Here is a 16,334-nt window from a genome sequence, read left to right as displayed (position 1 = left end):
GTCTAACAGAGCTTACTATATACTGCGTCCTACAGAGAGGTGCAGGCTGGGTCAATGCACAGTGAGCTAGATGCACCCTGGGCCAGATCAATTTTCAGTGACTTCAGCTGGCTGCTGGCACCTGCAGACAGAGTTACATCGAACCCTGTTACATCTTCCCCAAGCCACCAGTGAGTGCTATGCTGTACTCATTGCTGCACTATTCAGAAGGGCACAGGAATGAAGGGGTAGTTATTTCTCCCAAGTAGCCGTCCGGCTCAATCAAAAAAACTTTCTGGCACACATACATCAAGTCATGATGACGCAATGTACCATGCCACCGAAGAGATGAAGACCCACGAAGAAGAGTACAGGCAAAAGTCAGGTGAAGTAAGTACTGCTTGCTGCTGGAGACATGGAAATGGGGCCATGTAGACACAGAGGAGATTACTTATTGTAGCCTAGATATACTTGTCAATATTATAAATCCAATGCCCTCATTAGCTTTCAGTAATTAATTAATATGCATTGACTATCCAGACAAGGAGCCCTTATGTATAAATAATAACAATTAAATACACAATAAATTATACAATACAAAACAAGGATAAATTAATAAAATACTGCATACATGCAATGTAAAAAAGAAAAAATAATAATCACACATGTTTATAAAATACAAACTGGTATATTGCACAAAAGTGGCTCTTGATTTTGGTAAGACACAGTCCCAATAAGAGGTTCACTAGTAGGTGTCTCTTATGTAAATACATGCTATACAGTCATCTTTAACTCTAGCTCCAAAATGAAAGACTCTGGCATACATATAAGTGTCGAGATTTTGGAAACTCTAGTGGACCTTTCCGTGATAATAAGTCAATTCAGGTGTTACACCGCTTGTGATTATAGAGCTCACACAATCTTGTACACCAGGGTTTTGGTGTCCTTAATTTAAGATGCAACCTAGTGTCCGTATATCTAATCTTGTCATTTGTTTGTATAGTAGGTAATCACCTTAGTATAGATGCACAGGTTGTGACACTGATTAAGCAGTGTAAGCGTCAGTCCCGGTAACTTGTCAAGTATCAAGGTATTATTAGCTTACCACCGCCCAGCTGATGTAAGCATACATCAATCTGTCTGTGATTGCCAGTCAGGGCTCCAAGATTAGTGCTGGAAGACTTTTGTTACCTTATTTCATGCTGTGATGTTCCTGCCAAAGGACAACCGTCCTGCCATGCCACCGAAGAAGAGAAGACCCATGAAGAGGAGCACAGGAAAAAGTCAGGTGAAGTAGTTACTGCTTGCTGCTGGAGACATGGAAATGCAGCCATGTAGATACAGAGGAGATTAAGCTGGGGACATGTCACACAGAAGATAGTGCTGAGGAGAGGAGATGGAATTGGGCATCCAGAACATGGCACTGGGACAGAGGACATGGAACTGGGGACAAATGAGATGGTGCTGGGCGAGAGAAGATGGACTTTTGGACACAAGATGGTGCTAGGGACACAGGAGATGGAGCTTGGGCTCAGAGAAGATGGCAATGGGTCACATAGGAGATGGTGCTGGAGGCTCAGGAGATGACACTCAGCACAGAGGAGATGGCACTGGGGCACATAGGAGATGGTGCTGAGGACACATTGGAGATGGAGTTGGGGATATGGGAGATGTAGCTGGGTACACAGTAGATGGTGCTGGGGGCACTGGAGATGGTGTTGGGGCACAGATAAGATGGACTAGAGGGCACAGAGGTGATGGTGCTGGAGAGACCAGGGTGGTGGCACTAGAGAGACACAGGGGAGTGGTGTTGGTGAGACACATGAAGATGGTGCTGGAGAGAAGCAGGGAGGTGGAGCTGAAAAGACACAGGGATTGCATTGGAGAAGCATAGAGATGATGTTGGAGAGACACAGGGGGACTGGTGCTAGTACACAGGTATGACCACAGGTAGGATTAGAGGAAAGGGCTGGGGGACAGTAATCTTCTGTAAGATACCAATTCTAAATAAACTATATTACTGATACATGTGTTACCAAATTAGCAAATACATTTTATGAATATAACATTTTAGATCAGGGAAACTCACATTTTGCCCAGACACACAACTTCTGTTACTAAGTATTATCTAGTTGAACCTCTGCTGCATGAAGCTGACATTGGCTTTATTCCTACCCATTCAGGCAGCTTCCAGACCATATGATCTCCTACATTAATAGTTAATACCAACTGAAGACACTACCTGTCCATGGAGGATCAATTTTTTCAGAGGTTTCCCATTGCAGAGAAATTATATTGGTAAGAAAAGACTCATTCACAGGGAATACATAGGGGTTGCAAAAAAAACAAAACATTGGGCAGCCAAATGTACATATATGTTGTGTGTATACATCCAATTGTTGAAAGACAATCATTTTTATCAAATAAAGGGGAACAGATTATTATTATTATTATTATTATTATTATTATTATTATTATTATTATTATAATTTTACAAATGCTAACACTGATTATTATTATTAGACTAGATGGGGCAAAGTGCTGTGTCTGGGAATCTGAAAAGTCCTTTATGGGATGGTCTTGCCCTCCCATTGATGACCATACATACCCAATGGTTGGTCACACCTATTCAGCAGACCTCAGCATTTTGGTGGTGGACCCTTAATGCCGCAGTCCAGAACTGGTTGCAGCAATCAAGATTCAGAACACAGACCAACACAATGACTCCTGCACACCTGACTGGTTGAAAGAAGACTGATTGAAGCCACTACAGCTAATTTCACTAGGAGCTACTGATCTGTGCTTCTTTTGGATTCTAACAATAAGAGACAGTTTGTGTGTGACTATATGAAGGTATATGTATGTGACTATAAGTGTGGATGACAGTACATATGTATGTGTATATGTTGGTGACTATGTATGTATGAATACCCCCCAACTATCATGATTTTGGTTGGACAGTCCTGGCACTGTCCCATCTGTGGGCTGGAGGACAGGTAGGGAGGGCAGCCCATCAGCTGGGAAGGCAATGTGCATGCCTCCAGTATGATATAAAATGGGGGCGTAATTATGTGGCCATGCCCCCTTTTCTTGTGTGTGCCCAAGGCTTGAACACGAGGACCTGGTCCCATTCTGGAAGTGACCCAGCCCCCCTAGAGCTTTAATCTAGGTCTGGACTGTAGATGTATATACAAATATGTACTTACACCTGTAAAAGCCAAATCAATTGTGGATGCCCAAAGGTTGGCGCAAATACACACTGATGATAAGGATGATGGTTGACATCATTACCTAATGATTGATATTGACTAATGAATGGGTAATTGCAAATTAATATCTGAAAAATTCTGAAAACAAAAGGTGCTATCTTCATTACACTTAAACATTTTAATATAAATGGGTTCTGGAAAGTGATAAAGTGGAGAGTGATAAATGACTAACCAATCAGCTCCCAACTGTCATTTTTCAAGCCTGTAACATGACAGTTAGGAGCCAAGTGGCTGGTCATTTATCACTTTGTACTTTATCACTTTCCAGAGCTTCATACTGTACATCTGTCCCATTGTTCAAAAATATTTATTTTTAAAGGAGATGAAGAATTGTAGCGCTAGAAATGTTAGAACATAAAAAATATAAAAACAAGGTATAGCAGTCGTCTAGATATCAAAAATATACAATTTATTCATATACATAAATCATTTTGCCAAAGAATAAAATATACAGAAAATTAATTTCTGTTCAGTAGAAAGGACACTGATCTCACCCACAACTCTTAGTCCATACTTTGCTTGAGTATGCACAGCTCCTTAAGTAAAAACACTTTGGATGGCAAAATAAACAGTCCACTGTATATAGATGGTAATAATTACTGATAGAGGGATGTCCCTTTTAGATGTTGATCATCCGGTAATATTCTGGGTCCTCAAAAGATACGGTGTTCATATGTGGTAATGTCCCAAATTGTATTATGCAGGCTTACTCCCAGTGTGCTGGTAGTTTATGGTCCCATATAATTAGGATTGTACAATAGTCCTTTAAGGTTCCTCAAATATGTAGTATAAAAAAGTTGGGGTGATGATCCTTGGTGGCCTAACGTGTTTTCCTGCCCCAAAGTGCAGCTTTTTCAAAGCTGATGTAAAATATAGATGTAAAATATATATAGATGTAATATAATATCAAGGAGGCAGTAAAATAATTAAGAATATTGCTGGGGGCACTATTGGTATAATAAATATATCCCAGGGCACTGCTTACAGGGCAAATGTAAATGGGCTGAGAGAGCACTGCTGATATGAAAAATATTTCTGGTATAATTAATGTGGCTAGGAGCACTGTTTTAATAATAAATATGACAGGAAAGAAATATACCCACACTCTGTATTACCCATATTGTACCTGGTACCAGCTGTGTGACATATATGTATACATTTATTCTAAATTACTAATAAATATAAATATGAATATCAATAAAAAATATCCTGGTACCACTTGTTGAGACAAAATCACATATGTGCATGTATAATAGAATTTGTGTGGTTCTTATTGCAACAATTACTCGAAGTTGCAATTGTAACAACTTATATTGGGATAAATATGTCTGTAGCAATTCCCACTTTCATTTCATAAATAATTTTTCATATAGTCTATTTATCGATTTGATATATTGTTCTCAAGCTGCTCCTTAAGTGAGATTCTCTAGTAGGTGGTTTAGACAACAACGTCCCAGTATTCAGCCCTGTATTGATGTTAATTACTAAGTTGAAATAACATAACATTGTTTAGAATAACATAGGGCCTGATTCAGACCCACTCACGAGCGGCTGTCCGCTCGCAAGTGGGTCGATGTTCTGGACTGAGCATGCGCACGACGGAGGGAGCTCCGTCGTGCGCATGCGCCAGACGCGACGAGCGAAGGAAAGTCCTTCGCTCGTTGTGTCTGATCAAAGGGGGCGTGCTGTCAATGTTGATTGACAGCACGCCCCCTTTGGTAGGCGTGCCGGGGGCGTGCCTCCCTGACGGGGGCGTTCCCACGGGAACGCCTCCCGTCAAAAGCCGGCCCACTGACATCACTAGTGATGTCAGTGGGAGTGATTTTGGCTCTGATAGAGCCAAAATCACTCCGGAGCTTGCGGTTGAAAACCTCAACCGCAGGCTCCGGCTCGCAATTTCGATGGTTGCGATGGTCTCGACCATCGCGGCCATCAAAATGCACGCTCGTATAGCCTGTGGGTGGTGACCCACAGCTATACGAGCGTCCAGAAGGACGCTCCATTTTCATGGAGGCCGGCCCTCATTCAGAGCGTGCGCTCTGCTCAGAGCATACGCTCTGAATGAGGGCCATAGTAGACTATGAGTGCACTCACCACACCTGTATATCAGATTCCATCCTTAAGGGATATGCCGATTTTCAGACCAGGGAAACCGGGTCCTTTTGTCTGTCTGTGGGTCTAATAATTACGTTCTCGCCATCCCTCCTCTTAAATCAGCTGACAGGGGCTTGAAATTAGGGTTTGGTAATCCGTAGTTTGCGCACCCATTTGCAGTGCAGGTATGCAAGTATCAACCCAGACTGGTTTACTTTAACTCAATGTTTCACACATGAATAGTCTCAAAGCCACTGGCAAGGTTGATTATTTTCTCTCAGTATGAATCGTGTTTCAGAGGGCTGTATACCAGTATTAACAGTCTCTGAGAATGCAGTACTTGAGAACTGGCTACCAACAGCTCTCCCATGCATCCCTGGTGATATTCGATGTGGAGGTAATGGTGTAAAATATGGAAAATAATATTGTTCTTTACAGTGGGACTACAGGCACCTCAAGTATGCCCCAGCATGCCAGCAATTGTAGAACCTCAAGTGCCAGCATGCCAAGGCATTCTGGGCCTGCTGGCACCTGTAGTCCCTCTGTGAAGAAAATATTAAAATAATAACAGGACAAGTGGACCATCTGTGATAAACCTTAAAAAGAAACACTCAGACTTAACACGTACCTACTTCTTGGATGTGCTCAGCCCCCTTGTCCATGTAGTAGTCCATGGGATTTAGTAAAACAAAAAAAGGAATGACTTGAACCAGAATGGACATGCACATGCTTTTTTTATCAGGGACAATTTATTTTTGTGATAATCAAGATAAAACACTTAGATTAAGTTACACATTATGAGCAAACCCATCCCAAATAAATAGAAGTACAGTAATATTTTAACTACAGAAATAAGTGTAATGTGTAATGCTTTGTTTCCGATATATACCCTATTATTCCATGAAAATTTTTAATAACATTTGTAAAATGAAGTTTGGTGACTAAGCAATTCAGCCAGTATTACTCTAGTGTCTCTTCTATTTCACATCTAGTTAGTGAAACTACTTCTCCCTTGACAGGTAAATCCTTCCTGGCGCCACTTGTCTCTTCTCTCAGACCTCAGTACTATGGTGATGAGTACTTTAAACATCATCCGAAAATCCAATCATCTGTTTTCACTGTCATTCTGTTATGGAACTGATTGATCATATAAAATGTTTCTGATTCTGAACCCATAAGTGCACAGTAAATGTATCATATCATTAATTTTGCAAATCTTGCAACCAAGCTTTACCATTCTTGCTAAGCTAATGAACATATGATGTGAGCAATATTGCATACACTTGCACATGACACAGTAAGTGTGTGATTATTGTTAGAGCTTGCTCAAATTTCAGTGATGACCTGAATCATATCCTAAATAATTTAATATGTCAATTAGTATAATAAAACTTGAATGCAAAAGTTACAATCTAAAGATTTACAGTGTCAATTCATAATTGCTCTATTTACACTTAATATAAATAAATGATGTCATATACAAATTTTTTCTATATATTTTAACTCATTTTTAACTTATTTTTAACACATTGATTTTATGTTACCGCCTATACTTTCAACAATCATATTTAAGTGCATGTTCCAACTCTTATTACATTTGATGAGACTGTAATTTGACTTCCAGGTGAAAAGGTGAAAAGGTGAAAAGGGGATAACTAAACAGAAATAACCTACAATTATATTTAAAGTACTGTAGCTTCCTGCATTGTGATTTTAAAGATCTCTCCGCCCTAGTCTTTCTGACAGCCAAAATATTTTGTATGCATTAAATTAGATTTCTAAGGGTGCTAACTCACATTCAAGATTGGATTCATCTATACAAAAGAAAAGATGAGTAATAACACTCCTCCTTTCTTCTTTTATATATGCGAAAAAGCGATCCATTTAATATGCCACTGTGCATTCACATATAAATATTGAATGCCAAGGTTCTACCCCATCCCCTATTGGAGGATGAGTAGACTTAGGTTGTACTTAGTCAATCAAAGTTCTCAGTCAGAAAAAAAATATTTTGTCCCAACCAAAAATCACCATACACCAAGGCTAATATAATACTGCACAACAATGAAAATATTTCGATGTGAAAATAGTTACTTCTAATTGATTTCAGCATGCAAAGAATGAATATGACATTTAAAACTTTCAGTTAGCTCTGAGTTCCGAGATATAGCCCATTTATGATGATGTAGGGGTATTCCTAGTGAATGGGCAGAATGGAGAGAATCTTACCAGCAATCTGCATTCCGCGCAGAGGGGATGGGGCCTAATGACCCAGTTAAATGAATCAGTTATTTGTCCCCTCTCCTATTAAATATATGCGATTCATGGGATTACCCACACAAGATAACTGTGGTGCACTGAGTGACAAGCATAGTGAGCGATTCCACCAAGACATTTCAGCAATGGAACAAAGATATCAGGGTAGGTGAATCACTACTGTTGGACAGTGACAAGAGATGTCCCAGAAGAGGAGTACAAGCGACAAGCAAAGAGAAAGCACCCCCATGAATAGGCCACTATATTAGATAGTACTTTCATATGCTGTATGTTTGTTTCATATGCTGTATGTTTGTTTCGTATGCTGTATGTTTGTTTCGTATGCTGTATGTTTGTTTTGTTTTGTGTTCTTATTTGTGATTGATTGAATTAAAACAACTGTTATTTATTTTCTATCAAGAAAATATCAGATTATTTTAAAATAGCTTTTCACTATGACTATATTACTAATGTACATATAGTATAGTGCAAGTAGTGTAGCTCAAAAAATATAGATAGTAAAAACATTCTGAAATCATTTTAGTTTTCTTGACCTCAAATTAGTAATGTGTGACTATTTTTAGAAAGGAAACAAATTAAAAGTAGTAATTTGTTGAACAGTGTAATTGATTATGTGATTTTTTTCTGCAATGTTGTATCTTTGATTATTTTCAGGCTCATTGTTAATGGATACAGATGCTGGGTCAGAAAAACTACTATAGATTATTTAGGTCCTCTGTTCCTGTGTCTCATTTTACTGGGCCTCACTGTGTCTTTGGGGGTGGGTATGATCCCAGTCCCTACTCCAGCAGCTACTATGAGAATCCGTCAAGCAGAAAATTAAAATTATCTTTGCTTTCATTCATGCTAGGCATAATGTAAACTTGTAACAAAGAACCGGCACTGTGTTATTAAATTTAATAAAATAGTTGGATGGATAAGGAAACAAAAGATTTCACATTTATTAAAACAATTTAAAAAGGGAAAAACTCAATGTTATATAGCTTGGACACACTATAAAATAGCCACATATACAATCCCAGACTTATGAAACTCTTATTACAGGACTAGGGTCCTAATTCAGAGGCGCCTCCAGGCCACTCGCATAGCTGTGGGTAACTACCCACAGCTTGTGCGGGCGGCCTGGTGATGGTCGCGATAATCGCGACCATCGGGCTTGCGACGAAACCCTTGTGGCAGGGTCTCGTCCACCACGAGCCCCAGTGAACTTCCTACTCTAATAGAGCAGAAAGTTCACTGATGACATCACGTGTGATGTCAGTAGGGCTGCCCACAAATGGCAGGTTTTCCTTCGGGAAAGCCTCCATTTGTGCAGCCACCCCCCCGACCCACCTACAAAATGGGGTGAGCTGTCGATCAACATTAACAGCCGCCCCATTTTGCTACGAGCCCAGAGCGAGTGAAGTTCTCACTCGCTCTTGCGCTCGCGCGCACTGCCCGACCATCGACCCACTTGCGAGCACTATGCGCTCGCGAGCGGGTCTGAATCAGGCCCTAAAACTCCAACAATCAGTCAGTGAATTAAAATAATCATCATGGTATGACCCAAACTTGGTTGATAGATGTCCAAACAAAGGGCCTGATTCAGAGACACTCGCTGTTTGCGAGCGCACACTCTGAATCAGGGTGGGGAGTACTTAATTTTTTTCCTGTCCACTCACTAAGCTGTGGGTGCCCACCCACAGCTAGTGCGAGCAGGCAGGAGGAGGTCGCGATTACCGTGACCATCGGCATTGCAAGGAGACCCTAAAGTAGGGTCTCAGCACTCGCAATGCCAAGTGGACTTCCAGCTCTAATAGAGTCGGAAGTCCACTACTGACATCACGAGTGATGTCAGCAGGGATGCCCACAAACGGCAGGCGTTCCTTCGGGAATGCCTTCATTTGTTCAGCCACCCCCCCTACCCGCCTACAAAATGGGACAAGCTGTCAATCAACATCGACAGCCGCACCGTTTTGCTGTGAGCTCCAGAGCGAGTTAAGGTCTCACTCGCTACGGGGCTCACGCATGTGCATTGTGCACGCCACGCCTGTGCACTGGGCCACCATTGACCCACTTGCGAGCACAATGCCCTTGCGAGTTGGTCTGAATCAGGCCTACAGTCCTTCTTACCAGTGAATTGCAGAAGAAATAGGCTGTACATGTTATCTACTATGTACTATGGCCCTCATTCAGAGGCGGTCGGAGGATGCAAGCGGTCGCTCAGAAACTGGGTGGCCGCTTGAATCCTGACCTTGCGCCTCTGTTTCGGTCATTAGGCTGTGGGTTTACACCCACAGCTCTTACGACTGCTAGTGTGATGGTCGCAATGGTCATAGACCATCGCGACCATCGGGGCTTACGACGAGACCCTAGGGTAGGGTCTCACTTGTCGTAAGCCCCGGAGAGCTTCTGGCTCTGTCAGAGCCGGAAGCTCTCCTCTGACATCACTAGTGATGTCAGTGGGGCCTCCCCCAAATGGCAGGGCTGCCATTTGGGCTGCCACCCCCCGGCCCGCCTTCCAAACGGGGCGAGCTGTCAATCAACATCGACAGCTCGCCCCCTTTGGAAAGAGACCCACTACGACCGGCGCTGTCGGTCGTAGCGGGTCTCACGCATGCGCACGAAGGACCCGGCTCCCTTGTGTGCATGCACACTGGAAAAACATTGAGGTGGCCGTGCGGTCGTAGACCGTACGGCCGCCTCTGAATGAAGCCCTATATCCATAAACAGTATATATTTGAACTTTAAATTCATATGTAGAAAATACAGTCCAATATATGTAGAATTGCAGCTTAGTCCATGGCATGATCCAATAACATCCAGGTTTAGGTTGCAAAGTCCAAGTAAATAATAGAGTTTAGATGAGTCTTAACTCGTTTCCCTGGACAAGATCTCTATAAGATTCAGTCAGGCAGAAAATTAAAATTATCTTCACTCTCATTCACTGCTAGGCATAGTGTGAACTTCACATTTCATTTGGGAATGCACTCAGGGAAATTTAGAGAGGGACACTATGCTCCTCAGTGCACCACCAGAGAGGCAGGCCTATAACCTTAGAACCACCAGGGGTGGGCAAGTATCTAGCACCACTCAGGGTTGTCTAACACCACCCAGGGGATATGTATAGAATTATTGTAATAAATCCCCCATTTTCACTCTTTGAAATAAGATTAAAGAAATTGGGTTGGGTACAGGATGCCGACGCTCAGATTCCCGCGGTCAGAATCCTGATGCCGGCATCCTGACAGGGTTAGGATATCGACACCTGCAGGTAAGTATCCTAACCCTACCCCTGCCTAACCCTCCCCCCACAGCCTAAACCTAACCCTCTCCCTAGTTCCTAACCCTAACCCTCCCCTTAACCTCAATACTTACCATCGGGATGCCGGTACAGGGATTCTAACTGTTGTCCAGATTCCGGAATTCTGAGCGCTGGCATCCTGACAGCCGGGATATGAACTACTTTCCAAGAAATCTACAAGAACAGGATAAACAATTTGTTACCAGTGTGTAACTACTTCAACAACATATCTTGTATAGTACCTTTATTTATGTAAGATCATATACATGAAAATGTATTTCAGCCACCTCTCAAAGTGCAATTTTACATCCTTTTGGTTCAACTTTAAACCATATGCACAGGGTGTATATAATATGTGATATACATTTTATGTCATGTAAATTGTTAATGTATATTATGAATTATGTAATGATAATCTATGTATTGCTGGTAAAAAAAAATATTAATTGAAGTTAGAGGTATAGTTAAATATGCAGAAATGTCTGCACCTTAAGCTGTTAACAAAGTGGGTGGAATTCTGACGAAACATATGGAGGTAAAGCACATTTAATCCTCTGTATGCTATCATCACTGTCCAATATCTACTGTATTTATCTGTAATGGCTTGTCACGTGCGATTGGGATTACAGTCCTTTACTAATCTTGCAGCATATACGGGACTTTACAGCATTGGTAGGGATTTATATCACCTGATTTATATAATTACCAGCACTGGTTTGTGTACTTAATGTTTGTACCTTTGTCAGATATTTATTGTTATGGTATGTAAGATTTCTAGGACTTTATGTGGATTATGTGTTCTGCTTAATTATATATATTTTATGCTTAGAATTTATATTTAATTATGAGATTATATAAATTTTGTACAAGCATAAAGGGGATCGTATGTGAAATACAACATGGTGACATGCTAGTACAGCAGTTTTCAGCTTAAATACCATCTCAGCTTTACAACTTTAAAGTTTAAACATGATGCCTTGCCATCAGTTTTTAAGTTTTAAAGCTGAAACAGTAACTATGTGTACATCACTGTGCTAGCATGTTGTCATGTTGGGTTCAACATTCCTCTACCACTGTCTCCCTTCTGCCTGGCCACATTCTGAATGTTGGAAGCCATGCCCAACCCTTTTACTATAATATTGAGTTATTTGTGTATTTATTTACAGTGATTTTTGTGTAACTGAAATACTTTTTAAAAATAGGCACATATATTCCAGTCTATTACCTTCACAGCATGTTAATAATGTAACTCGCTATTTCTTCAAGTTTATTAAAAAGCATGTTAATACTGTAATGTCACTTGCTATGTGCTTGGTCTTCCTAAAAACACAAATGATGAATGAGACACCTGCATTCACATTGCCAGGTGCTCAGCAAGCTGATAACAAATTGCCAGTATACAGAACCCTAAGTATTTAATGTGATATAAAAATATATTTAGATATTTAAATGCAACTATATAGTGTAATGAAAAACTCTGCCATCACATCAGAATTTGTAGGCATTGGTAAATAGAGTATTCAGAATCGGGAAATACAATCAATATATCATACCATCATGTTTACAATAGCACAGCACACAAACAATAATAACAAAATCCCATTTCCCATTGGTAACTAAATTCAAAGATACTGGTAAAAACTAGCACCTAGCAAAATGAGAATCTAAATGTTCTACAAACAGAGAACTATTTTAAAGAGATATTATCATGTACATTTTTGTGCGTATCATACATTTAAAATAAAGTGGAATATCCTGTAATTAATATTAAGAAAAAGGAAATTTAGGGGTGTGTGGCCTGGATGGGCTTGGAGTAGGATGCATCTCCTATGGCTCTCCAGCCCAATAACACTGAAGACCCATCCTGTGTTCCCTTGACTTATCTGATGCTACTGCTCTCTGCCTGGATTGCATTTGAAGCCATGAGGCTATTGTGGCATCCTTACAAAATGCAAAGCATTCTGGAGCTTGGCATCTAAAGCTAACGCCATCTGAACATGCGTTAACTCATAGTAGCCTATGGGCCACCTCTGTTGTGAATTTTACTGGAGAGGAATATATCAGATTCCTCTCAGTTGACCCTTACTTATGCATTTGCAGGCTGATGCACAGTACGCATGGGTGGTCCAAACCCATAAGCAAAGTGCTTCCAGTCCTTCGTCGGGACAGAGCTTTTTCTAAAGCTCTGTCCCAGCGTCCTAACTTTAATAAATGCAAATGGTAATTTTCATTTTCTGTGCTGTTGGTGGTAAATGTCCCCTTAAAAGTTTTTCACTCAGCAGGAAGTTCTGACCCAGTCATTCTATCTACAGTAGGGGTGGGCAATAAGCGGCCCCCCAGATGTTGTAAAACTACATATCCCAGCATGCCCTGCCATAGTTTTGCTATTTGGCCATGCTAAAAATGTTGCAATGCATGCTTGGATTTGTAGTTCAGCAACAGCTGGAGGGCCGCTAATTGCCCACCACTGATCTACACAGTTAATCTTTCCATGTGGCCATTTTTGCCATATATGATAATTAAAAGAAAAACATGCCAAATTGTGGGTGTGTGCATTATGATTTTAAACAAACTGGAGTGAAAAAAATATGTCTCCAAGTTGATGCAAAAATGATTTATAATGTTTGCAGAAAAACCCAAACAAAGAACTCTCCAAGAACTCACCAAGAGGAAAAGCACATGTTGTTGAGCCTTTAAAAAGCTGTTAAAGATAACAACAAAACTACCCATTGTTTTACAACACAAAATATCAAACTGGGAGTAAAAACAGCTACAGGAATAACAACATGAGTTTCCAACAACAAAACAGTAAACTGGAGAGATGTGTGCAAAATGTTTTCCACCCAAAATAAATAACATCTGTGTCTTAATTAAGTCAATTAACATAATGTAATGTGTCTTTAAATATACCAGAAAATAAATAGACCTTGGAATTATACTGCCTAAATTATAACCATTATTACACATGGATGTGGATCAAGCAAGCCTATTCAGTTGAAAAAAAAGGAATTTATGGTGATGACACTTCATATTTCTTATTGTTCACATTATGGGGCATATTTATCTTAATCTGCAATTTGGATTTGGATGGGATGTGATAATATTGTCCAAATTTACAATATAATATTTGAATACATCACAAGGATGTATTAAATATTGCATTATTGCATGCAACGATAGGGCTTGTGAGAAAGATCTATCCCTGTGAAACCTCTCTCCGCACTTCTCATGGTATTTTTTGCCAAAAATTTCCCACAGTGCGACCTCCTCTTCCCCGCCTCCTCCCTCCCCCTGCTCCGCTTTGCTTTTCCTGTTCAGCAAGCAGGGTAGGCTTAAGTAGGTTTAATGGGGAAGGGAGGGCCCTGCATAATGCCATCTCCAGATAGCATTATAATCACAGGGCTACCCCTTCATAATGCCATATGCCATCTCCAGATAGCAATATTATCACAGGGCTCCCCCTGCATAATGTCATCTCCAGATAGCAATATTATCACAGGGCTCCCCCTGCATAATGTCATCTCCAGATAGCATTTTATAAATCTGAAACAGTTCGTATTTCCCATTACAAGCATGGGGGAAATGTGATCTTCTTACTAAAAGAATGCAAATTTAAGGGCTTAGAATAGATTTTTTTAGGAAAACTGTGCCAAATGCTCTTTGATACATTTAAGTGATACTAAAAGAATGTTAAAAGGGTGTGAAAATACCCATTTTCACATTATGTTAGTAAAAAAAAAAAGATTGACAAATAGGCCCCTATGTAACGTTAAACTGATGCAAAAGTATTAATAAGAAAAAAATACATAGATGTAAAAAGAAAAGTATACAGACAAAATAAATGTAACTGAACCAGTTCTGGTAAAGCATGGTCACCACTACAGTAGACAAAAATATATACAGCGCTGAAATATATACAGCATTGGTATAGTTATTTTATTTTATGGGCTAGACTGCTTTTCCTCACAAAACATTCTTATATTGCTGCTCCACTCTTCTAGTCCTTAACTGCCTGCATTTTAATGAATACAATATAAAACATGTCCACTAATATACAATAAACAAGACTGCACCAAAATATATCACTTGTCATGTCTTAAAATACAGTATCAATCCTCCACTCTGCACAAGAACACACTCAATACTTTCTCCCATTCATTACAACTTTTTCCACGTCTCACCGATTCTGTGAGATGCCTTTCCAGCAAGACCTTCCTCTATCCCCCAAACTTTTAAGCATTCCTTGAAAATTAATCTCGTCAGGCAAGCTTATCAAATTAAAAAACTACCCATTTACACCAACCTCCCTAACCTCTGTTATTCTAGCTAGTTCCCTCTACAAAGTTCAAACAAAATTTGCATGTGTTCTTTCTATACATCCCTCCGACTCCAGGTCAATATTGCTGCCGACATTTCTGTATTTTGGTTTTGGTTCTAATTCATCATTGTGTTTTGGGTTTGGTTTTGCCAAAACCGCCTTAAAGTGTTTTTGTTTCGGGTCTGGATGTTTTTTAAAACAAAAAAATATATATAAATAGCTAAAATCATGTAATTTGGGCCTGTTTTTGTTCCTACAATATTACTACCCTCAATAACATTACTTTTCAGTAATTTTCAGTAAATTTTGACCACCTCACAGCTCACAATATTGTTTTTACCCATATTGTCCAAAGGCTACAGTGAGCTGACTGGCTAAACTAAGCGACAGAGCAGCAGCACAGACACATGACAGTTTTAAAAAGAATATAGCACATCTAGGAAACAGAGTGGCACAGCACTGGCATACAGGAAGGCAGTTTAATATAAACTATACAATAATTAAAGAGTTATTTAAAAAAAATTATGTAGGTTCCCCCCTCCCAAGCATAACCAACCCCTGTCAAGGTAAGTATGTAGTGTGAGTGGGGGTGAGTGTGATTGCAAATGAGTGTCATGAATGAATGACTGAGTGCATGTGTAATCAGTGGCGTAACTAGGGCAGGGCGAGCGGGGTGCGTGCCCTGTGTGCCGTGGGACCGGCGGTGTGGGAGGGCGCCGCCGGCCACGGTACCGGCCCACCAGCCCTAGTTAGCCAGTGTAGCGCCGACCGCAATGAGTGCGGTCAGCGCTACACATTTACACAGGACCGGTGCTAGGCTTCCAGCGCCGGCCCTGTGCTGCACAGCTGAGCCTGTTCCCTCCCCCTGAGCACTTGCCCAATAGCGCTAGCGTTGGCAGAGATGCATGTGTTAAACAGCAGCCAATGAGAGTCAGACAGACTCTCATTGACTGCTGCAGCACCCACTGCAAGAGCCGGGCTTCCATCCGGCTCCTGCAGTGGGTAATGGGACAGACGTCATGACATCTGTCCCATAATGCTGAGCGCTCCAGCCCGGGAGGTCTGGCGGGTGGCGGCGGCGGGAGCGGAGTCGTGGACTGGAGCAGCAGCAGCG

General features: G+C 40.8%; 1 pseudogene; it reads left to right on the top strand.

Moving 5' to 3' along the window:
• Window positions 1–306: 306 nt before the first annotated feature.
• The window catches only part of LOC148519760 (uncharacterized), a 98,953-nt pseudogene continuing 82,925 nt past the window's right edge, over window positions 307–16,334 (top strand).

The sequence above is a fragment of the Taudactylus pleione genome, unplaced genomic scaffold (assembly GCF_031769625.1).
Source record: "Taudactylus pleione unplaced genomic scaffold, aTauple2 ptg000183l, whole genome shotgun sequence".
NCBI lineage: Eukaryota > Metazoa > Chordata > Amphibia > Anura > Myobatrachidae > Taudactylus > Taudactylus pleione.
This window is presented reverse-complemented; position numbering and strand designations above follow the sequence as displayed.